The sequence below is a fragment of the Marmota monax genome, unplaced genomic scaffold, assembly GCF_021218885.2.
Source record: "Marmota monax isolate L192 unplaced genomic scaffold, Marmota_monax_Labrador192_F-V1.1 WCK01_AAM20220418_F8-fsc00108, whole genome shotgun sequence".
Taxonomy (NCBI): domain Eukaryota; kingdom Metazoa; phylum Chordata; class Mammalia; order Rodentia; family Sciuridae; genus Marmota; species Marmota monax.
In genome coordinates, this window is record NW_026694593.1 from 4168614 (window position 1) to 4187696 (window position 19083).

A 19083-nucleotide genomic window follows, 5' to 3' on the forward strand; every position below is an offset into this window, starting at 1 on the left:
CTGCATCTAATAAAAGAAAAAGTAGGCCAAAATCTCCATCATATTGGGCCTCATCATATTGAATTAGGCCCCTACTTCCTTAATAAGACTCTTATAGCATAAAAATTAAAATCAAGAATTAATAAATGGGATAGATTCAAACCAAAAAAAGCTTCTTCTCAGCAAAAGAAACAGTGAGGTAAACAGAGACCCTACAGCTTGGGAGCAAATTTTTAATACTTGTATATCAGACAGAGCACTAATCTCTAGGGTATATAAAGAACTTAAAAAGCTAGACATCAAAAAAAAAAAAAACAAATAACCCAATTAATAAATGGGCCAAGGACCTGAACAGACAATTCTCAGAAGAATATATACAATCAATCAACAAATATATGAAAAAAAAAAGTTCAACATCTCTAGCAATTAGAGAAATGCAAATCAAAACTCCTCTAAGATTTCATCTCACTCCAGTCAGAATGGCAACTATTATGAAGACAAACAATAAGTGTTGGTGAGGATGTGGGGAAAAAAGCACACTCATACACTGCTGGTGAGACTGTAAAATGCTGCAGTCAATATGGAAAGCACTATGGAGATTCCTTGGGAAATTGGGAATGGAACCACCTTTGGACCTAGCTACCCCACTCCTCGGTCTATACCCAAAGGACTTAAAAACAGCATACTATAGGGACTGGGGATACCAACCTTGCCCATGATAGAGTCACACTCCCTGGCTAGGTGCTGAGGCTCTCAGTCACAGAAATGTGGAAGAGCTTTCCCCACCCTTCTTGGTTCAAGCGTCAGTGTTTAGTGCATAGGTGTGTCTTGCTACAGCCCCATGAGTGGAACTTCGCTCACCTGTTCCTTTGTAATATACCCCTTGCCCTGTTTAGGATGGAGTCTTCCAGGAAGTGCCTTGTATGTGTCCCCTTCTCTTACTGTACCCTTGGGTGTGGCCTACCCAGGTGTCAGTCAACCTGCTGACAGTGGACATAATGAAGATAGACTCAGCCCCCTGAAACCTGACCCCTTCCCTCATTTGAATAGCTTCTCCTCAATAAAAGGGGTCAGTATGTGCTATCACTCTCTCTCTTCCTGCAGACCCTTAAGGTCAGAGGAGCCGTCACAGCGACCCCAAAGAAAAAGGAATTGTGTCTCTTATGTGATTATTTTGTGCAGCCCAATTAGCCCAATTTAACTGGAGTGACCCCTGAGCCTTTTAGTCACGAACAGAAACCCTGCAGGACACAGCCCCATCAATGTTTAAAGCTGCACAAATCACAATAAATAAACTGTGGAACCAACCTAGATGCCCTTCAGTAGATGAATGGATAAAGAAATTGTGGTATATATACACAACAGAATATTATTACTCAGCAATAAAATAAAATCATGGCATTTGCAAGTAAATGGATGGAGTTGGATAATATAATTCCAAGTGAAGTTAGCCAATCCCCCAAAACCAAATGCCGAATGTTTTCTCTGATATAAGGAGGCTGATTCATAGTGGGGTTGGGAGGGGGAGCATAGGAGGATTAGATGAACTTTAGATGAGTAAAGGGGTGAGAGTAGAAGGGAGGGGGCATGGGGGTAAGAAAGACGGTCGAATGAGATGGTCATCATTACCCTAAGTATATGTATGAAGACACAAATGGTGTGAATGTACTTTGTATACAACAAGAGATATGAAAAATTGTGCTCTATATGTGTAATATGAATTGTAATGCATTCTGCTATCATATAAAACAAATTAGAATTTTAAAAAAGTATAAAAACATTAATCATTGCCTAATAGGGCAATTTCAGGGTCTAAATAAGGGGCATGTTGCCTCAAAAGTCACATGATCAAGGTGACAACTTACTGTAAAGATGTTCAAGGGAATAGGAGACATGAGGAAAAAAATAAATCATAGTCATATCCTACACTATTACTAAAGTAACTCAGATATTGTCAATAAGACTGTGGTTTATAATTTAACAAATAATGTGCATTTTTAGTTTCACATGAAAATGAGCAAAATAGTCCCTAGCTTTTTGCTAAACCATATTGCCATCAGTTATCATTTCTCTTCCCTTTCAGAAAGCAGTGATAACTGATGGCAATGTGAATTCGTGATTGTTCTACTCTTCTCAGCATCTTTCCCAACCTAGTATGTGAGGAAAGGATGGCCAAGACATAGCAGTAGATGACTGAACTCTAGCTATGTGTCCAGACTGTTTCCATATATCTCATTCAAAGAGAAAGATGAAAATAAGGATTAGAATAATCAGCATTTAGATAATGTGTTTGTTGCTTCATCCTAGATACAGCATTGCTATATTCTTTCATTAGAAGGAAAGTATTAACGATCTAATTGTCAGACTCTCTATTAGATGTTGAAATTACAATGATGGGGAGACAGATCTGCCCTTCAGGGGCTCACTGACTACAGAGGAAAGACACAACCATATGGCAAATACATTTTTATTTTAAAAAAAGGATAATAAGGTGCAATGATATTATATTGCCGCAGTCTGGCTGGACACAAATCACGAGCCACTCAAGCAGAAACAAACTTTATTCCGAACTCCCACAGCATTCCATGCACACTCCCCGGGAACTCTCCCAAATGCCACCCACGCGGCTCCTCCAGGAACACACCACACACCAACTGGAACTCACTCCCCCAGGCTACGCGCGCACTCACTCTCGGAACCCCATGAGAACTCAACAGGAACTCCAAAGTAGTGGGCGCCTGAGGCAGCAAGAGCCATCCTATTACCGGACAGTAAAGGTCTAATATACAATTGAATTTTATACAACCTGTTTCAATCCAACATCACCTTAATGGCTCGCCTCTCAACCATACTTCTGGTAAAATGCAAGGGGCCATTCCGACTCGGCTGTGGCTCTCAGCATCTCCCCCATTCTGTTTAATTAAACACCAAGCAAGTGGCTTAGGGACCGTGCCTGTTTTAGGTTGTCCAATACTACATATGGTCCTTACCCGTTATCGGATGAGCTGACCTCAAGGCGTCAGCCTCCTATCTTAGGTTGGTACCATTGCAATTGGATCTTACCCGTCATTGACTACCGGTCCAGCATACAGCCATACTTGTGGATAGGCCTTTGCACCAGTGGGGGGGTGAGGTTCTTTGCCTCACCTCTATTGGCCCCCAAATTTGGCCTTGGTGCCAGTGGGGGGTGAGGTTCTTTGCCTCATCTCTGTTGGCCCCCAAATTTGGCCTTGGTGCCAGTGGGGGGGGTGAGGTTCTTTGCCTCAACTCTGTTGGCCCCCAAATTTGGCCTTGGTGCCAGTGGGGGGGTGAGGTTCTTTGCCTCATCTCTATTGGCCCCCAAATACCAGTGGGGGGGTGAGGTTCTTTGCTTCACCTCTGTTGGCCCCCAAATTTGGCCTTGGTGCCAGTGGGGGGGGGGGGATACAAAATGCCACGACACCAAGCCAAATGACGGCTCTTTTTGGAAAAATTGTACCACTGATGACACCATCAGCAAAGATACCCCAGCACTACCACAATTCGCTGCACCAACAGATAGTTCACAATGCATACAAGTGATACATAGTCCAGGCAAGTTCTGCAAGCAGTTCAAAGCAGAGGAATCCAGCAATGTGTCCATTTCCTCCCAAATAGACTCCTTGATTGAGCATCACTTGTTGAGTTATTATTCATTGATGCATCAGTTTCTACAGTTTACTGTGACAGCTATCGAAGAAGCTGTAGTTTGGTTTTATCTTTGTCTTCACTGGCACTGGGATTAAGATAGGAATTCTGGCAATGATGGCTAAAAAGAAATTATGTAACATTCCAGCAGGCACTAAGAAAACAATTTTCTGAACAATTTACATCATCCTGAACAGAATTATTAGATATAATGAAAAGGAAAGATGAAAGTAAACAAACAGATCTGTTAACTACCTTTAAAAACAATCCTCAACAGCTGTTTACCTAATTTAAATTAAACCATTTATATCACGTGAATAAAAAAAAATATTTGGATCCATTTTTTCATGAGCACTCCTCATATATGATATATGACATACGCACATACAGACATACAACACAAAACAGAAGTGTGCACACAGAACATACAACACATGAGACAATAGTAAAGGCTTTGTAGCTTTACACAGGTGAAATCTCCATTGCAATGTTTAAAAACTCCACAGTCAAAAAATAGAACTGATCAGCAAAACATTAACCTAGGTCTGTATGAGCTCAAAAAATAAAATAGAACTTTATGATGTGGGAAAAGGCAATAATAAAATAGATATTGAAAAAAGCATCCTGGTTACCACCTGGGTTTGACTCTTTTTTTGATATCCCATCCTTCTTCCTGTAACTTGCATATAGGTCTGAAGGTATTCCCACAAGCAAGCCTCAAGGTTTTTTACATTTGAAATAGGACTTAATGGTGATCATTATTCATTAGCCTCCAGGTGTGGGAGAGTCACTGTCACAGATGTAAGAATAGCCAAGCTGGAGCTCTGGATATCAGCTGTTATGGATTTGAGCAATATCACCTTCTTTTTGGTCTGTAGAAATCACTTTGGTTAATCTCTCTGGAATCCAAATCGGCTGCTGTTCTCCCTGTGGAAACACACAAACAGAACCCCGACTCCAGACAATCACTGGGTCAGGACCTTTCCATTGTCCTGTTAGAATATCCTTCCAAAGTACCTTAGGCTTATGTACATTTTTTGGACACATATGCCTTTCCATAGCACTAAGCCCTGATGAATCCAAATTTTAAAAGTTTAGAGTAAAAAGGGTTATTTTAAGTTTATCTTTGGGGGATATATACCCCTTTCCAATTCCCTCTTTTTGCTTTAATAAGTACATTTTAATAGTTTGATGAGCTCTTTCAACTATGCCTTGTCCCTGAGGATTGTATGGAATTCCTGTTATATGAGTAATGCCAAATGATGAGCAAAATTTTTTAAAAGAGGTAGAGGTATAGCCAGGGTCATTATCTGTTTTTAACTGTTTTGGAACGCCCACAGTGGCAAAATTTTGTAAGCAATGAGCTATAATATCTTTAGTTTTTTCTCCGGCATGAAGGGAGTCCGTCAAAAATCCGGAATTAGTATCAACTGTAACATGCAAATATTTTAATTTTCCAAATTCTGGCAAGTGTGTGACGTCCATCTGCCAAATATGGTTAGGTATCAGTCCTCTAGGATTGACTCCAAGATTAACTTGTGGTAAAAAGGTCACACAATTTTGACATTGTTTTATTATATGTCTGGCTTGTTCCTTAGTTATTTTAAAACGCTTTTGTAAAGTATTAGCATTGACATGGAACCTTTTATGAAAATTTATAGCTTCTTCTATTGTGGAGAAAATATGTATGTCATGTGTAGATTTATCTGCTAAATCATTGCCCAAACTAAGGGCTCCAGGCAATCCTGTATGTGCTCTGATATGTCCTATAAAGAATGGATCTTTTCTGTCCCAGATTAGACTTTGTATAGTGGAAAACAAAGAGAAAACAGTAGAGGAAGGAGAAATCCTACCAGCATCTTCAAGGAATACTACAGCATTAACTATATACTGACTATCAGAAAATAAATTAAATAGAGAATCTTTAAACATCACAAAAGGTTGTAATACTGCATTAAGCTCTACCTTTTGAGCTGATTGTTTGGGTACTAAAAATGTAAAAGTTTGATCAGGGTAACTACTGCTCATATACCATTATTTGACCCATCAGTGAATATATTTGGAGCATTCATGATAGGTGTTTTTCTTGTCATTTTTGGAAAAACTACAGGATGCGAAGACCAAAAAGACAATTATGGATTAGATGGTAAGTGATTATCAAATGAAACATTAGATTTACACATGATTATTGCCCAAGTATTTAACTCATTAGCTAACTCAGCAATTTGATCCATAGTATATGGAGTAATAATTTTATTGGGAGAAATTCTAAACACTCCCTTTGTATTAATTGTATTAATATTATTTGGAGATAATTTGGAGAAATTCTAAACACTCCCTTTGTATTAATAGTATTAATTGTCCTACAGCCTCAGGATACCTTGTAAGAATAGTGTTAGGAGAATAAGATAAATGTATCCATAATAATGGACCTTCTTGACAAAATACTCCTGTAGGAATATTTTTGTTGGTATTACAATAAATAATAAACACAACTTATAACAATTCTATCCAAATGCATATTTTGCATATATGTTTCAATGATTTTTAATGCCTTTCTTACTTCAAGAGTTAACATGCGGGGTGAATTTGGACCTGATGGACCTTTTAGGATATCAAATAAAGGTCCCAACTCTCCTGTTGGTATGCCTAGATAAGGCCTTATCCAATTTATGTCTCCTAATAACTTTTGAAAGTCGTTAAGTGATTTGAGTTGATCTACTCGTATTTGAATTTTTGGTGGACGGACCATGGTTGAGGATAATAGAACTCCTAAATAATTAATTGGAAGATTTAATTGTATTTTATCTATTGCTATCTCTAGATTATAATTTTTAATGTTTGTAAGTGTGGCATAACATTCTAGCAATGTGTTTTTATCTTTGTGTGCTAACAATACATCATCCATACAGTGAAATATTTGTAGTTGAGGATTTTGATTTCTAAATGGCTGGATTGCTTTGTTAACATAAATTTGACACATAGTTGGGCTATTAGCCATCCCTTGAGAGAGTACTTTCCATTCATATCTCTGATCAGGACCTTCATGATTCAGTGCAGGGATAGTAAACGCAAAATGTGGACTATCCTCAGGATGAATTGGAATTGAAAAAAAAAAAAAACAATCTTTAATATCTATAGCTAAAACATACCAGGTTTTTGGCAAAGCAGACAATTGGGGAATCCTCAATTGAGCAGGTCCCACAATAATCATCTCATTATTAATGGCTCTTAAATCTTGCAATTATCTCCATTTACCAGATTTCTTTTTAATGACAAAAAAGGAAATATTATGGGGAGATATGGAAGGTTGTATACGTCCCTCCGCTAACTGTTGCTTGACCAGGTCATGGGCTACTTGTATCTTTTCTTTAGTCAGGGGCCACTGAGGAACCCATACTGGTCTATCTGATTTCCAAGTAATTTTTATTGTCTCAGTGACCCCTTCTGAAAACCCAATCCATGTCTATTTATTCCTTGATCTTTTGAATTGGTGCTGCTATACCTTGTTCTTGTTCTCCTAATCCTTTCTTTCCTAAAACCTTGTCTAGCCCTAATAGTGGGTGCATTTGGATTGATGTTATTTGTTAATGTCAAACCTAATTGATCTAGGACATCTCGTCCCCATAAATTTATAGGAAGGTGATCCAATATATATGGCTGTATAGTTCCTTCACAACCTTCAGGATCCTTCCAATCTAATACCATTGCACTTCTATGGGGATTAGTTGCCACTCCTAGGCCTCGAAGCATTTGAGTGGACTGTTGTAATGGCCAATGTTTCAGCCATTCTTGACAAGAGATGACGCTAAGGTCTGCACCAGTGTCCAGTAGCCCATTAAATTCATATCCTTGAATATTTAGTTTTAGCATTGGGCGAGAATCTAAATGTAAAGACAGCATAGCCCAATCTACACCTGTGGAGCCTAATCCCCTGGAACGTCTTTCTATAGTACTACTGGAAAATTTATCATGCAGGCTGGGTATTATTAATAACTGTGCTATTCTATCTCCTGGTGAAATTACTGACATACCCCTTGGAGAACTGGCTATAATTTTTATTTCACTTTCATAATCGGGATCAATTACCCCAGGACTAATCATAAGTCCTTTGAGAGTAGAAGAACTGCATCCTAACAATAAGCCTACTATTCCTTTGGGAAAAGGTCCTTTTACTCCTGTGGGAATCATATGAACTCCCATCTCTGGAGTTAGTATTGCTCTAGCGGAGGCGCAGATGTCCAACCCTGCGCTCCCTCTGGTTCGTCTGATGAGAGATCTGATGGATAATGTGTTCTGGGCACTACCCTGATGGTGTTGCTAGGTTCCTCCATGGTGTTGCTGGGTTCCACCAGTGCCACGTATATTTGTGGTCGTGGGCCCCGGAGCATTGGGCCCCCTTGTCCGTTTTTTGGCATTGGAGCCTGATGCCTTTCTCCACAATATCGTGGGTAAATACCTGGTCCTTGTCCGTTTTTTGATAATGGAGTACCCTCTGTGGTGGTTTGGGAATGGCATTCATTAGCCCATTGTGTCCCTCTATGGCATCGTGGGCAAATACCTGGTATGCTACCCCTTTGATACCTAGCTTTGTTAAACCCTCCTCCTATGGGGCAACTCCTTTTAAAATGTCCTGTTTGTTCACAATTGTAGCATGTTTTCGGCCTGGCATCTAAAGCCCGTTGTATTGAAGCTGCCAAGACTTGCCCTTGTTCATTAATGTCTCTACATAATTTAATATATGTGTTTAAATCTTCATGTTTCCATGGTCTAATGACCTCCCTGCACCCTTTGTTTGCTTGGTCATAGGCTAGCTGTTTAATTAATGGCATTGCTTGCTCTGTAACCCCAAAAACTCTGGTAGCTATTTGAATAAGCCTATCTACAAATTCAGCGTAAGGTTCATTAGCTCCTTGTATTACCTTAGATAATTGACCTTGTAAATCTCCATGTCCTTGTAAAGTCTTCCATTCCCTAAATGCATCTGCAGCAATTTGCGAGTATATGGCAGGATCATATGCAATTTGTTGCAGCTGACCCTCATAAGGTCCTTTTCCTAACAACATATCTAGATTTCTCTGAGGATAACCGGCTGCTGCATATCGCCTAGCCGTCTCCATGCAAAATTACTCATTGGCAACCTTCCATAACAAATATTGCCCTCCATTTAGCACAGCTTTACACATACTAGCCCAATCTGCTGGCGTCATGTCCAAGTTGGTAATGGATTCGACCATGCTTACAGTGAAGGGTGCTTGGGGACCATAGGTTGTTACAGCCTCCTTTAACTGCTTCACTGTTTTGAAATCTAAAGCATGGTGAATTCGCTGCCCTCCTGCCTGCTCAAGTACAGGGCATGCCAATCTTTGAGGTCCTGTCTTAGGATCCCATCTATCAACTATGGGGGTTGGAGGCCCCATGGGTGGAGCTGTTGGTTGGACACTTACGCCCTCTGGTGATAGAAAGGTGTTAGTAGCAGCCTCCTGTTGTAACTTCTTTCCTGATCGAAAAAATTTAAATTTTTCTTTAAATTTTCTTCCTCTGATTAGCTCAAGAGACCTTCTCTTTTGCTTGATCTAAAATGTCTTCTACCATAATCTGAATCTCTAACAATTTACTTAACACTCTTTCAGTTTGTTTTTTACTAATTTCTGATCTACTATAACACAAAACAAAACCGAAACAGAATGGAACAAAAAATCGTTGTATCAATTTTCCTATTTTCTTGGCATGTGCATTTGTGGTCTATTTCTATCTCTTCCTCAGGGGCGAACAACTTCAAACCTTGAGCCAACCATTTTTCCCAGTTTGCCTGAGAAGGTTCTAGGGATAGGCAGCTTGAAACAAAAACAAAACAAATCAAAACAAGAACACATTGTTTTTTGAAATGGTCACCCATTCTCTCGCCTTCCCTCAGGGGCGAGCAATTTCACTTACCTCTGAGCTTCAGGCATTCCCCCCACGGGCCACCAAATGCTGCAGTCTGGCTGGGCACAAATCATGAGCCACTGAAGAAGGAACAAACTTTATTTCCGAACTCCCACAGCATTCCACGCACACTCCCTGGGAACTCTCCCAAACGCCACCCACGCAGCTCCTCCAGGAACACACCACACACCAACCGGAACTCCCTCCCCCCGGGCTGCACGCGCACTCACTCTCGGAACCACACAAGAACTCAATAGTAACTCCAAAGTAGCGGGCACCCGAGGCAGCAAGAGCCATCCTATTACCGGACAGTAAAGGTCTAACATACAATTGAATACACAACCTGTTTCAATCCAACATCATCTTAATGGCTCACCTCTCAACCATACTTCTGATAAAATGCCAGGGGCCATTCTGACTCAGCTGTGGCTCTCAGCAGTATATAGTGCAACCACCTGACCTCGTTTAAAGGTGAGGAAGAAATGGCTCCAATAAACCTGAATTTAGGAGGCATGTAGACTGAATTTTTATGAATGGCTGGGAATGTGCCAGGTAAACTTGGAAAGAAGAGTGTCCCAAGAGAGATTAAATATCTTATATAAAATCCCACAGATAAGAAAAACGAATGTGGGCTTAAGAAACTAATAGTAGTTCAGCATAGCCAAGATATATAATGAATGTAAGTGACATGGCATGATAATTCCATATAAAAACATGAAGAACTAACTTTTCTTCAAAATTGTAACATAAGGCATCAAAGATTACCATCTGCTTCAGAAATAATCAGCAATACTTGAAGTAAGACTGCCACCTATTGGCTGAACAGATACCAGACTTCATCCAGACCCATCAGGCTTAATGTCTCCCCTATGCTGAAAATGCCATACTTGTTTAGATGATTTACCTGCCTATGCCCTTCAGGCATATGATAAGTGATCCCTCCCATATTGACAAAAGTATACCGAAGCTTTCCTCTTCACTATCAACCCCCATTTCACTCTACCATCAGACAGAGGAACTTAAAATTAGTCAAGAGCACCAAGAAGGTACAGAAATGAAAATCAACCGAGCGTAAGACCGCCCCTTCCGACTAGCAGACCACCATGGGAGGTCAAGCCCAGCGGTCCAGATCTACCCACACTGGCCTGTGCGGGTTCCAGGTGCACAGCAGGCTCAGTCCACCCCTCCCCTGGAGGGGCAGACCCCCACCAGAGCCTAGGGACTGGCGCAGGACTGCCCCTTCCAACCAGGAGACCACTGGGGGAGGTCAAGCCCATCCACCCACACCAACTTACAGGCAGGACCCAGATACAGGATGCAGTAGCATTCACTGAGGGACAGACACCAGCAGGGTCTGGAAGCCCAACATCAAGGTGAGGTACAGACAATCTGCACGGGTACTACAAGAATATAGGGAAGAAACTGTAATATCTCAGATCCATACTGCAAGAAAAGAAGACACACAGACAACATGAAAAAACGAGAGGAAAGTATCCCAAACAAACCAGGACACTACAATAACCGAACCCATGGACAGCAAAGTTAATGAAATGTCAGAGAAGGAGTTCAGAAGGTTCATAATTAAAATGATCTGTGAATTAAAGAATGAACTAAATGAGAAAATACAGGCAAAAATTGATCACTCCAACAATGAGATAAGAGAGAAAATGCAGATAGCAAAAGATTACTTCAAGAGAGAGTCTGAAAAAAGAAAAACAGTCAGATATCCTTGAAATGAAGAATACAATAAATCAAATTTAAAAACTCAATAGAAAGCATAACCAACAGACTAGATCACTTGGAAGAAAGAACATCAGATAATGAAGACAAAGTATACAACCTGGAAAATAAAGTTGATCACACAATGAAGATAGTTAGAAACCATGAACAGAATATCCAAGAATTATGGGACAGTATCAAAAGACCAAATATAAGAGTTACTGGGATAGAAGAAGGCACAGGGTTGCAAAACAAAGGAATGCAAAATCTCTTCAATGAGATAATATCAGAAAATTCCCCAAGCATGAAGAACAAATTGGAAAACCAAATACAAGAGGCTTACAAGACACCAAATGTACAAAATTACAACCGATCAACACTAGGGCACATTATAATGAAAATGCCTAGCATACAGAATAAGGACAGAATCTTAAAAGCTACAAGAGAGAGGATCTCACATAATGGAGGAGATCAATTCATATCTCAGATTTTTCAACCCAGACCCTTCAAAGCCAGGAGATCGTGGAATAACATATACCAAGCTCTGAAAAAAAAAAAAAAAAAAAAAAAAAGGATGCCAACAAAGAATTTTACATCCAGCAAAACTAAGCTTTAGACTTGATGATGAAATAAAAACCTTCCATGATAAACAAAAGTTAAAAATATTTACAACTAGAAAGCTTGCACTACAGAATATCCTCAGCAAAATATTCCAAGAGGAAATGAAAAACAATGATGACAATCAGCAGAGGGAGGGATTACACTAAAGGAAAATCTAATCAGAGGAGAAACCAAGTCATGTTAAATATCAAAAATAAACAACAATGGCTGGGAATAAAAATCATGTCTCAATAATAACCTTGAATGTTAATGGCCTAAACTCACCAATCAAAAGACATAGACTAGCAGGTTGGATGAAAAGAAAAGACCCAACAATATGCTGCCTCCAACAGACTCATCTCATAGAAAAAGACATCCACAAACTGAAGGTGAAGGCTTGGGAAAAAGCATACCACTCACATGGACTGCAGAAACAATCAGGGGTTTCCATCCTCATATCAAATAAAGCAGACTTCAAATTAAAGTCGATCAAAAAGGATAAAGAAGGACACTACATACTGTTGTAGTGTCCAACCAACACCAACAAGACGTAATAATTATAAATATATGTGCCCCAAACAATGGAGCATCTACGTTCATCAAACAAACTCTTCCCAAGTTCAAGAGTCAAATAGACCACAACACAATAATTTGGGGTGACTTTAACACACCTCTTTCATCACCAGATAGATCTTCCAAACAAAAGTTGAATAAAGAAACTATACAACTCAATAATACAATCAATACCTTAGACTTAACTGACATACATAGAATATTTCATCTTTCAATGAGAGAATACACTTTTTTCTCAGCAGCACATGGATCCTTCTCTAAAACAGACCATACATTATGCCATAAAGCAACTCTTAGCAAATATAAAAAAGTAGATATACTACCCTCCTTTCTACCAGATCATAGTGGAACAAAATTAGAAATCAATGATAAAGTAAAAAATAAAATCCACTCCATCAATAAATAATATGCTACTGAATGAACAATGGGTTAAAGAAGACATCAATGAAGAGATTTAAAAATTTTTAGGTGAATGAGAACATAGATACAATGTGTCTAAATCTCTGCGACACTATGAAAGCAGTTCCAAGAGGAAAGTTCATTGCATGGAGTTCATTCTTTAAAAGAAGAAAAGGTCAACAAATAAATGACTTAACATTACATCTCAAAGCCCTAGAAAAAGAAAGAACAAATCTACACCAAAAGCAGCAGAAGACAGGAAATAATTAAAATCAGAGCTGAAATCAATGAAACTGAAACAAAAGAAACAACTGAAAAAATTGACAAAACAAAAAGGTGGTTCTTTGAAAAAATAAATAAAATTGACAGACCCTTTGCTATGCTAATGAAGAGAAGAGAGAAAACTCAAATCACTATCATACGTGATGAAAAAGGAAGTATCACAACAGGCACTACAGAAATACAGAAGATAATTAGAAATTATTTTGAAAACCTGTCTCCAATAAAATAGAAAGTATCGAAGGCATGGACAAATTTCTAGAGTCATATAATTTGCCCAAATTGAATCAGGAAGATATACACAATTTAAACAGATCAATTTCAAGCAATGAAACAGAAGACGCCATCAAAAGCCTACCAAACAAGAAAACTCCAGGTCTGAATGGAACACAGCTGAGTTATACAAGACCTTTAAGGAAGAAATAATACCAATATTCTTCAATTTATTTCAAGAAATAGAAAAAGGGGCAGCACTTCCAAACTCATTCTATGAGTCCAATATCACTCTGATTCCAAAACCAGGCAAAAACACATCAAAAAAAGAAAAAAGAAAAAAAAAGAAACTTCAGACCAATACCTCTAATGAACATAGATGCAAAAATTCTCAATAAAATTCTGGCAAATCAAATACAAAAACATATCAAAAAGATCATGCACCACGATCAACTGGAATTCATCCCAGGGATGCAAGGTTGGTTTAACATACGGAAATTGATAAATGTAATTCATCACATCAATAGACTTAAAGATAAGAACCCTATGATCATCTCAATAGAAGCAGAAAAAGCATCTGACAAAATATAGCACCCCTTTATGTTCAAAAAACTAGAAAAACTTGGGATAACAGGAACATATCTCAACATCATGAAGCCTATCTATGCTAAGCCCCAGGCTAACATCATTCTAAATGGAGAAAAATTGAAGGCATTTCCTCTAAAAACTGGAACAAGAAAGGGATGCCCTCTTTCTCCCCTTCTATTTAACATAGTTCTCAAAACACTGGCCACAGCAATTACACAGATGAAAGAAATTAAAGGGATACACATAGGAAAATAAGAACTCAAATTGGCACTTGCTGATGATGATTCTATACCTGAAGACCCTAAAAGTTCCACCAGAAAACTTAGAACTAGAAAATGAATTCAGCAAAGTAGCAGGATATAAAATCAACACCCATAAGTCAAAGGCATTTCTGCATATCAGTGAAAAATCCTCAGAAAGGGAAATGAAGAAAATTACCCCATTCTCAATAGCCTCCAAAAAAATAAAATAAAATACTTGGGAATCAAATTAATGAAAGAAGTGAAAGATCCATATAATTAAAATTACAGAATCCTAAAGAAAGAAATCAAAGAAAACCTTAGAAAATGGAAAGATCTACCTTGCTCTTCGATAGGCAGAATTAATATTATCAAAATGACCATATTTCCAAAAGCACTATACAGGTTTAATGCATTCCAATCAAAATTCCAATGACATTCCTCTTAGAAATAGAAAAAGCAATCATGAAATTCATCTGGAAAAAATAAGAGACACAGAATAGCTAAAGTAATCCTTAGCAGGAAGAGTGAAGCAGGTGGCATCACTATACCAGACCTTAAACTATACTACAGAACAACAGTAACAAAAACAGCATGGTATTGGCACCAAAACAGACTGATAGACCAATGGTTCAGAATAGAGGACACAGAGACTAACCCACATAATTACAGTTTTCTTATATTAGACAAAGGTGCCAAAAACATGCATTGGAGAAAAGATAGCCTCTTTCTGGGAAAACTGGAAATCCAAATGCAACAAAATGAAATTAAACCCCTATCTCTCACCATGCACAAAACTCAACTCAACATGGATCAAGGACCTAGAAATTTAACCAGAGACTCTCCATCTAACAGAAGAAAAAGTAGGCTTTAATCTCCAACATGTGGGATTAGGCCCCAACCTCCTTAATAAGACTCCTGTGGCACAAGAATTAAAATCAAGAATAAATGGGATGGACTCAAACTACAAAGTTTATTCTCAGCAAAAGAAACAATCTGTGAGGTGAATAGAGAGCCTACCACAAATATTGGCCCAACTGTAACTCTATCTTGGGAGCAAATCTTTGCCCCTCACACATCCAATAGAGCATTAATCTCTAGGGTATATAAAAAAATAAATAAATATCCGAATCAATAAATGGGCCAAGGACCTGAAAAGAAAATTCTCAGAGGAGGATATACAATCAGTCAACAAACATGAAAAAATGTTCATCATCATTAGCAACTAGAGAAATGCAAATCAAAACTCCTCTAAGATTTCATCTCTCTCCAGTCAGAATGCCAGCTATTATGAATACAAGCAACAATAAGTGTTGGTGAGGATGTGGGGGGAAAGGTACACTCACACATTGCTGGTGAGACTGCAAATTAGTGCAGCCAATACAGAAAGCAATATGGAGATTTCTTAGAAAACTGGGAATGGAACCACCATTTGACCCAGTTATTCCTCTCCTCAGTCTACACCCAAAGGACTTAAAAACAAAATACAACAGGGACACAGCTCCATCAATGTTTAAAGCAGCACAATTCACAATAGCTAAACTGAGGAACCAACCTAGATGCCCTTCAGTAAATGAATGGATAAAAAAAATGTGGCATATATACACAATGGAATATTACTCAGTGATAAAAGAGAATAAAATCATGGCATATGCAGGTAAATGGATGGAGTTAGAGAAGATAATGATAGAGAGATCCAACATGGCGGCAGGCACTAGGTATCAAGTCTCTGACCTCTCCAGCTGCGCGGGCATAGGGAGTCTTAAATTGTCTAAATGCCGTTTGCTCAAGATCACTAGGCATTGCTGAGCTAACGTGGATCTGGGGCGAATAGCCTGCTCCTATCAGAACACACACCGAGCCCGGAGCGGCCGAATTCAGGCTCCTGTTCGCCTGCGTCTCGCAGACAAACTGCTCTGGCTCAGTGCTAAAGAACCCGCGGAAACTGCTTCTCGGTCCGGGTCCCGCCGAATACTGTGGAGGTAAATACCAACCGAGCCTTCATAGGCAGTGGCAACAGGACTGAGACGGGGCTTGAGAGGGCCGGTCAGGACCCACCCGTTGCTTTGGTCACCCAGCAAAGGGAACGAAATGCTGCCATTCGCATGGGATACCAACATGGCAGAGAACTGACGTCATCAGAAAGAGACGGAGGAGATAACTTCATTGATACCAGCGGCGACAGGTGTGTAATCCCCCAGCCCCCGCCTCCACACAGCGGGGAAACCTCAAGGGCCTCTCCCAGCTCTCCCGTGAGCGCGATAGGCCGAGGGATTCAGGAGTGGCGCGGGACTGGCGGCACCGGACCCCAGGGCTACCACTCCCACCAGCGCAGACAACTGAGGACTCTTGCACCAGCTCCTGGGGACGTGGCTACCGGAGGGCAAGCAAAATACGCCGAGGGCTCTCAGCCCCAAGCTCCACAACCTTAGGGGCTGAGGGATTGGCAAGCAGGGATAGTGTGCCCAGTTGTTCAAGACGACAGGGCTCCCGTGAGCAGCAGACCTAGCGTGTAGCCAGTATTGTGGTGAGCGTCACCTGTGAACGGGGCCAGTGGCGAGGTGACTAGACACAAGAAATGGCCCGAGGCACTCAGGAGTGGAGACCCGCCCAGTCGGGGAGGAGGAGCTGCTGCATAGTGATTGTTTCCAGTGCACTGAGAGGAGAAGCATGGCCCGGTGGGCACAGCTCCACCTACTGGAAGAGAAGTTAATCGAACTCTAAGACTGCATTTTTTAATTTTTTTTTTAATTTTAATTTTTTAAAACATTTTTTGTATTATTTTTTTATTTTTTATTATCACTTTTTTATTCTTTTTTTAATTTTTTTCTTTTTTTATTCTCTATTTTTTTCTTGTCTTTTCATTTCTTTAAATTTCCTTATTCCCCTTTCCTTGAATTCTATCTGTTTACTCTCATTCTCTTTAGTGACTTCTTCCCTTCCCTTCTAATACCTTTCCTCCCAAGCAATTCGACGCTGTTTATGTGTAATTTACTAAATATGTATAGGTCAATGTTCTGGGACGTTATATAGTGCTACCAAGACCTTAACTTCCCCCAAATACACCAGACGATTCTCCTATTAATATCCCTCGTCAGTAGAGCAACATTCCAAGGTTGCCAAGAGATACCAACCTCAATACCATCACATCATTCGACCTAAATATAAGTCCCAAGACCAAACCGCAGACCGCTATATGCCATCATAATCCGTACACAGTTTAGGAAACGAATGAATCCACACTAAAGTGCAACAAAACTCATCATCTCTAGTCATAGTCTCCCATCACAAAAGAGAGACCCCAGAGACACACAAAACCAAATAAATTTATAGGAGTAAACAGTAACTTAGCAGTCAAACAGAGCAAGAAGTAACATAAGCAGCATGAAAAAGCAAGGAAGAAAAGGAGTACAAACAATGCAGGACAGCCTAAATATTCAGGAGGACCTAGAGGCATCAGAAAAATGGCCAAAAAAAGAACTCAAAGAATACCTTAGACAGATGGAATGGAATCTTAGAGAGGATATGAGACAGCAAATTCAAACAATGAAAGAACTCATTGAAAATGAAATACACAAGCAAATAAAAGAAGCAAATAAGCATCTTTATCAGGAGATAGAGATTACAAAAAAAAATCAAACAATAATTATAGAAATGAAGGAAACTATAACCCAAATTAAAAACTCAAATGAGAGTATCACCAACAGAGTGGAGCAAGTAGAAGCCAGAACGTCAGATAATGAAGACAAAATATATCATCTTGAAAAGAGTCTAGCCAACTCAGGAAGGATGGTAAAAAATCACGAGAGAAACATCCAAGAGATATGGGATAACATAAAAAAAACCAAACTTAAGAGTCATCGGGATAGAGGAAGGCATAGAGGTTCAAACCAAGGGAATGGACAACCTGTTGAATGAAATAATTATAGAAAACTTTCCAGACATAAAAAAGGAAATGGATGTACAAACTGTAGATGCATACAGGACACCGAGCATACAAAATCACAGTAGATCAACGCCAAGACAAATTGTTATGAAGATATCCAATATACAGAACAAAGAGAAAATATTAAAAGCTTCAAGAGAAAGGAGACAGATTACATTCAGGGGTAAACCAATAAGGTTAACAACGGATTTTTCATCACAGATGCTGAAAGCGAGAAGATCCTGGAACAACATATTTCAAACTCTGAAAGACAATGGATGCCAACCAAGAATTTTGTACCCAGCAAAATTAAGCTTCAGGTACGACAATGAAATAAAAATCCTTCATGACAAAAAAAAGTTAAAAGAATTTGCAGCCAGAAAACCAGCATTGCAAAGCATCTTGAGGAAAACACTACACGAGGAAGAAATTAAAAACAATAACCAAAACCAACAGTGGGAAGTACCTCAGTAAGCCAGAGAGCAGGGGGGAAGCTAATCATGGAGAAACAAACCAAATTAAAAAAAAAAAAAAGATAAATAATCAAACATGGCAGGAAGTACAAATCATATATCAATAGTAACTCTAAACATAAATGGCTTAAACTCACCAATAAAGCAACACAGGCTGGTAACATGGATTAAAAAAACAAATCCAACAATATGCTGCCTCCAGGAGACACATTTGATTGGAAAAGACATACACAGGCTGAAGGTGAAAGGTTGGGAAAAAACATACCACGCACACGGGTCCTCATAAGCAAGCAGGGGTGGCCATCCTCATCGAATAAAATTGACTTCAAGATTAAGTTAATCAAAAGGGATAAGGAAGGACATTATATACTGTTAAAAGGAACCATTCACCAACAAGACATAATAATTATCAATATTTATGCACCAAATAATGGTGCTGCGACATTCATAAAACAAACTCTCCTCAAGTTCAAGAATCAAATAGACCACAACACAATAATTA

At 39.2% G+C, this 19083-nt stretch overlaps 1 long non-coding RNA gene across 1 annotated transcript in view; it reads right to left on the minus strand.

Annotated features, from left to right (window-relative positions):
• Positions 1-2522: 2522 nt before the first annotated feature.
• The window catches only part of LOC131423303 (uncharacterized), an 85080-nt gene continuing 68519 nt past the window's right edge, over positions 2523-19083 (minus strand). Inside the window, exons 4-5 of the long non-coding RNA XR_009224663.1 lie at positions 9583-9653; positions 2523-4572 (exon numbers count right to left, since the gene is read on the minus strand). This is a non-coding gene — a long non-coding RNA (uncharacterized LOC131423303). The remainder of the gene's footprint in view (positions 4573-9582; positions 9654-19083) is intronic.